The 6,188-nt window shown below is 45.2% G+C and overlaps 1 protein-coding gene across 1 annotated transcript in view; it reads right to left on the reverse strand.

Annotated features, from left to right (window-relative positions):
* Positions 1-6,188, reverse strand: part of LOC140470809 (uncharacterized) — a 69,467-nt gene that overhangs the window by 26,064 nt on the left and 37,215 nt on the right. The window lies entirely within an intron of this gene.

The following is a 6,188-nucleotide window of genomic DNA, read 5'->3' on the forward strand; positions in this document are numbered from 1 at the left end:
ACTCTGATTTAAAAATTAACTGCCCTCTTTTTCACTGCAAAATAACTTGTATGTTTCCTCCCTGATGCACTATTGGACTGAGCTGTAAACGAAAGAAAAGACATTTTACCAACGGTACATATCTAAATGAAGTGGGAGAGGTTTGGACAGACTGGAGTTGTCCTTACAGCAGAGTAGATTGAAAGAGAGGGATGTATAAAATGAGGAGGGATGAAGATAGGAGAGGCAGGAAGAAACTTTCCACACTTGATGGAGTTAGGCCAGGAGATTTCGAAGGGATGCAAGGAAAATCTTGTTCACCCAGAGGGTGGTGTGCAATCTGGAAGTCACTGCCTGTAAGGATTGGAGATGCAGAAACTCTCATCATATTGAAGGAGGATTTCAATGTGCACTCGTGACGCCAAGGCTATGGAGCCAAATGCTGGGGAAATGGGATTAGAGAATATCGAGGTTGTTTCTGACCAGCACAGACTCAATGGGCCTTTTTCTGTGCTGCAGACTTCTCAGAAATTATGACTAACTCACTTTGAGATGTGTAAACTACACTCAAGATACCATCTTGTGTGATTTTGCACATTTCATGTTCAGAGATGACTGGTTTGTTGTCGAAAGAGAGATTTAGCAGTTAAGGCCAATATGCTCTGGAGTTTAGAGGAATAAGGGAGATCCAACTGAGGGATATAGGGTGGTAAAGGAGGTGGGATTGACAAAGGAGACAGAGAGAGGATGTTTCCTCTGGTGTGACAAGTTAGAACGAGAGGGTCATTGTTTCAGGAGAAGGGGGTGGGACAGATTGAAACGAGAGATGTTGAGAACTGGCTTCTCTCCAAGGCAAGGTGGTGAGAATCTCTGGGAATTCACTTCCCAGTATGTGGGTGCATGTTGGGACACTGAATAAGTTGACGGAGGGGACGGACAGATAGTTAATTAGTGAGGTGTTAAAGGGAACAGGGGCAGGAAACTGCAGTGAGGCTGGGATGAGATCAGCCGCAGCTGTATAGAATGGGAGAAACAGGGTCCCGTGGGCTCCTAGCCCATATGTTGTGTAGATCGTCCAGCTGCCAGAACACTTTTTAATTTGGCTGGCTCATAGCACATGCTCACAAAGCTCTGAATCTGAGGGCCTAAACTGTGTGAAAAATCACAGTCTATTAGTCTCTTAATAACCAAGACCGTAAGATATAGCAGGCATTGGACCCATCAAGTCTGCTCCGCCATTCCATCATGGCTGATATGTTTGTTAACCCCATTTTCCTGCCTTCTCTCCGTAATAGTTGATCCTCCTACTGATCAAGAACCTATCTCCGTCTTAAAGACATGACAACCCTCTGCAGTAATGAGTTCCACAGATTCCCCACTGTCTGGCTGAAGAAATTCCTCCTCATCTCCGATCTAAAGGGAGTTCCCTGTACTCTGTGTCTGTGCCTTCGGACCTTAGTCTCTCCTACTCGTGGAAACAGCTTCTCTATGTCCATTCTATCCGGGCCTCTCAGTATTCTCTAACTTTCAACCAGTTGCACCCTTACCGTTCTAAACGAGTCCAGACTCATATTCCTCAACCTCTCCTCCTATGACAAGCTCTTCATCCCTGGGACTTTTCTTGTAAATCCTTGTGCAGCCTTACCCCTTCCTCAATACTACCTGTCCTTCCACCGATCGTTGTGTCATCAAAGAAACACACAGGGCAATGAAATGAAACCCTCCTCATGTGAATGATGCAAGACCCAGAGCAAATGGCTTCCTATCCCCAAAGACCAATGCCAGAAGGGACCATTCTCAAACAATAAGCTGTTGTACTCGGGCAATCAACAGATTGATGTCCCAGGACCTAAAATGTAGGAATTCCCTGAAAACAAGACACAAAGTAAAGCAATTAGCCATCAGTGTAACATTCCCTCTTCCAATTCACATTGCCCTGTTGTTAATTTAGTTGACATAGATGGAACATCTCTATGATTTAGATGATTGCAAACACTATCGATGATTAATAAATTCAAACGTAACAAGATTCAAAAAGCTTGGGCAGACCTTCCCTCCATGCTGTAAGCAAGAGAAACACTAGCAATGTTTGAAAGTGGCTGGGTTTTTGAGGGTTAAGATAAACCAAAGAAAATCTCCACTGAACCAGAAATGTTATAAAGTGTATATATATTATATTCTTTACCAGCCTTTCTTGGTTTTGAGATGGTGAAAACTAAGTACACCAAATTGCTATCTGTTTCGGAGTCATCTATAATCAAAAATCAGGAAGCAAAGTGAACCAAAAGATTAGAGATCAGAATGTAAAAATAGCAGAAAACGATGCCTCAAAGTTAAATACGGACTGATAATTAAGGTCAAAGCCCCAACCCAACAGTAATATAAACCCAAGCTCTTGGCTATATAGCAACATTTTCAAAGCAGGTCACGAACCAGGTGACTCAATAACATTGAATGTGTATTTTGCATCAACATTCACTACGAAGTTTGCACCTACCCTCTCAAAACAAGCTCACATAGGGAAGGTGGAGGCTCTGGGGTAATTTACAACCTTTTTTATTATTAATCACTCATGACACATGGGCATCACCCACTGGACCCTGTGTTTATTGCCAAACTCATCCCTAGTTACCTACTTGGTAAGGTAGGGATAAGCTGCTTTCTTGAACTGTAGCTGAAAATATGTTGCTGGAAACGTGCAGCAGGTCAGGCAGCATCCAAGGAGCAGGAGAGTCGATGTTTCGGGCATGAGCCCTTCTTCAGGATTCCTGAAGAAGGGCTCATGCCCGAAAGGTCGACTCTCCTGCTCCTTGGATGCTGCCTGACCTGCTGCGCTTTTCCAGCAACACATTTTCAGCTCTGATCTCCAGCATTTGCAGTCCTCACTTTCTTCTTGAACTGTATCCCTGTGTTCTTCATTGAAGAACACATGGGTCCAGCACAGCTCAAAACTCAAGGGTCAGAAGATGGAAAGTTGTCTTCAACAACAGTCGGACAGTCCATAGGTGACAAATAATATCTGTCTCTGCTAAGTTTCTTCAACAATTTCTGTACTTCTTTGCCTGAAGAAAGCTAATGGAATGCTGGCCTTTATATCGAGAGGACTGGAGTACAGGATGCAGAAGGGATGCTGCAGTTGTACAAAACCCTGGTTAGATGCCACTCGGAGCAGATCTGGGCACCATACCTGAAGAAGGATAGTTTGGCCTGGAAGTATAGCGTGAGTTTACAAGATTGATACCTGGGCTTCAGGGGTTATATTATGAGGAGAGATTACACAAATTAAGCCTGTTCTGTCCAAAATTTATAGGGTTTAGGGACGATCTGATCGAAGATATTGACAGGAGAAGACAGGGTATAGAAATTGAAAGTGTTTCCACTGGTTGGGGATCCTTGAACTAGGGAGGGCCTAGCTGGAGAATTAGGGCCAGACTGTTCAGGAGAGATGTTAGGAAGTACTACTACACACAGAGGTTGGGAGAGGTTTGGAACTCTCTTCCACAAACAGCAGGCATTGCTGGATCAGTTAGTTTTAAATCTGAGAGAGTTTTTGTTGTTGTTCAACAAAATTATTAAAGGGGATAGAGGCCACAGGCAGGTCTATGGAGTCAGGTCCCAGATCTGCTATTGAATGGTGGAACAGGATCAAAGGACTGAATGGCTTCCTCCTGCACCTTTTATACAAATATTTCACATTAATAAATCACGGAATCCCCAGCAGTTACCAAGTGGCATTTACACACACCGGAGCAATTAGTGATTTCAAGTAGAAACTGAAAGTCCAAATATTTTATTTTCACACATTCCAGATCCCGACCATCTGGTGGGTGAAACAATCCTCAAATCGCTCTCGAAACCTCTTGCCCTTAACTTTAAAATAATGTCCCCCCTTGTTATTGACCCTTTGACTAAGGGAAACAGCTGCTTCCTGTGCTCCTGTCCATGTCCCTCATAATAGCATCGTAGAGTCATACAGCAAGGAAACAGACCCTTCAGTCCAACTAGTCCATGCCATCCATAATCTCAACCTAAACGAGTCCCACTTGTTTGCACTTGGCCCATATCTCTCCAAACCTTTCTTGTTCTTGTACTTATCTAAATGTCTTTTAAACATTGTCCTTGTATCCGCCACTTCATCTGGAAGTTAAATCCCCACTTGAACCAGTAGCCATTAAAAAAAGTTGCCCATCATTTTGTTTTTAAAAATGTTTCTCCTCTCACCTGCAAAATATGTCCACTGATCTTGAAGTCCCCCATCCTTGGGAAAAGACACCTGCCATTCACCTCATCTATGCCCATGAAGATTTCATAAACCTCCATACCCCTCAAACTTCTATGGTCTGGTTAAAATAGTCCCAGCCTATCCAGCCTCTCTTTATAACTCAGTCACTCCATTCCTAATGACATACTGATATATCTTTTCTGAACCCTCTCCAGCTTAATAATTTCCTTCCCTTAACAGCGCAACCAAAACTGGACATAATACACCAGAACAGGCTTCACCAGTGTCCTGTACAACCACAACATGGTGTTCGAATTCCAACACTCAATGGGCTGAGCAATGAAGGCAAGTGTTCTAAACACCTTCTCAAACACCCTGTCTGCCTGTGACACAAACACCAAAGAACTATGTACCTGAATCCATGGGTCTCTCTGCTGTACAACACTCCCAATCTTACAGACCTCTATCATGACCCCTCCACCATCAACCTTCTCTTTGTTGAGGAAACAACCCAAACTTCCTTCCAATGCTTCCAGAGGTTTGTTTTTGTTGATCTTCCCAATCAGATGAATACCAGCACGAACGCTGACCAATACATGATGATGTAGGATCAGCAGCTCACAGATTCACATTCACCATTTAATAGACTTGACCCAATCTCTGCATATTTCCCATCACCTCCCTTGGAATGAAATATTTCCAGACCATTACCCAACCAAGTTCCAATCCTGCTCGTGAGAACAATTTGCTGCTGTTCATGTGCAAAAATCCCTGGCAACGAGGTCACTGAGCCAAGGCCCGAAGGAATGACCTCCTGGAATTGTCCAGAATCTGGTTCAGAACTTTTATGTTCATAGAATCATAAACTTTTACAGTGCGGAAGGAGGCCACTCTTGTCTGTAGCAACTCCTGAAAGAGCTACCCAGCTAGTCCCACTCTCCAGCCCTATCCTGTAGCCCTGTAACATGATCCCTTTCGAATTAATATATTTTTTACAAACTCACCGACTCCCACAGCTACCTGGATTACACCTCTTCCCACCCTACCTCTTGCAAAAATGCCATCTCGTATTCCCAATTCCTCTGCCTCCGTCGTATCTGCTCCCAGGAGGACCAGTTCCGCCACAGAACACACCAGATTTCCTTCTTTAGATACCGCAATTTCCCTTCCCACATGGTTCAAGATGCCCTCCAACGCATCTCGTTCCAACATCCCGCACCTCTGACCTCAGACCCCACCCCTCCAACCGTGACAAGGACAGAACGCCCCTGGTGCTCACTTTCCACCCTATCAACCTTCGCATAAACCAAATCATCCGCCGACATTTCCAAAAAGACCCCACCATCAGGGATATATTTCCCTCACCACCCCTTTCTGCCTTCCGCAAAGACCGTTCCCTCCGTGACTACCTGGTCAGGTCATCGCCCCCCCTACAACCCACCCTCCCATCCTGGCACTTTCCCCTGCCACCGCAGGAACTGTAAAACCTGCACCCACACCTCTTCCCTCACCTCTATCAAGGCCCTAAATGAGCATTCCACGTCAAAAGTTTTATCTGCACATCCACTAATATCATTTATTGCATCCGTTGCTCCCGATGCGGTCCCCTCTACATTGGGGAGACTGGGCGCCTCCTAGCAGAGCGCTTTAGGGAACATCTCCGGGACACCCGCACCAATCAACCACATCTCCCTGTGGCTCAATATTTCAACTCCCCCTCCCACTCTGCCGAGGACATGGAGGTCCTGGGCCTCCTTCACTGCCGTTCCCTCACCACCAGACGCCTGGAGGAAGAACGCCTCATCTTCTGCCTCAGAACACTTCAACCTCAGGGCATCAATGTGGACTTCAACAGTTTCCTCATTTCCCCTTCCCCCACCTCACCCTCGTTCCAAACTTCCAGCTCAGCACTGTCCCCATGACTTGTCCTACCTGCCTATCTTCTTTTCCACCTATCCACTCCACCTTCCTCCCTGACCTATCACCT

This window comes from Chiloscyllium punctatum, chromosome 52 (assembly GCF_047496795.1).
Source record: "Chiloscyllium punctatum isolate Juve2018m chromosome 52, sChiPun1.3, whole genome shotgun sequence".
NCBI classification, from domain to species: domain Eukaryota; kingdom Metazoa; phylum Chordata; class Chondrichthyes; order Orectolobiformes; family Hemiscylliidae; genus Chiloscyllium; species Chiloscyllium punctatum.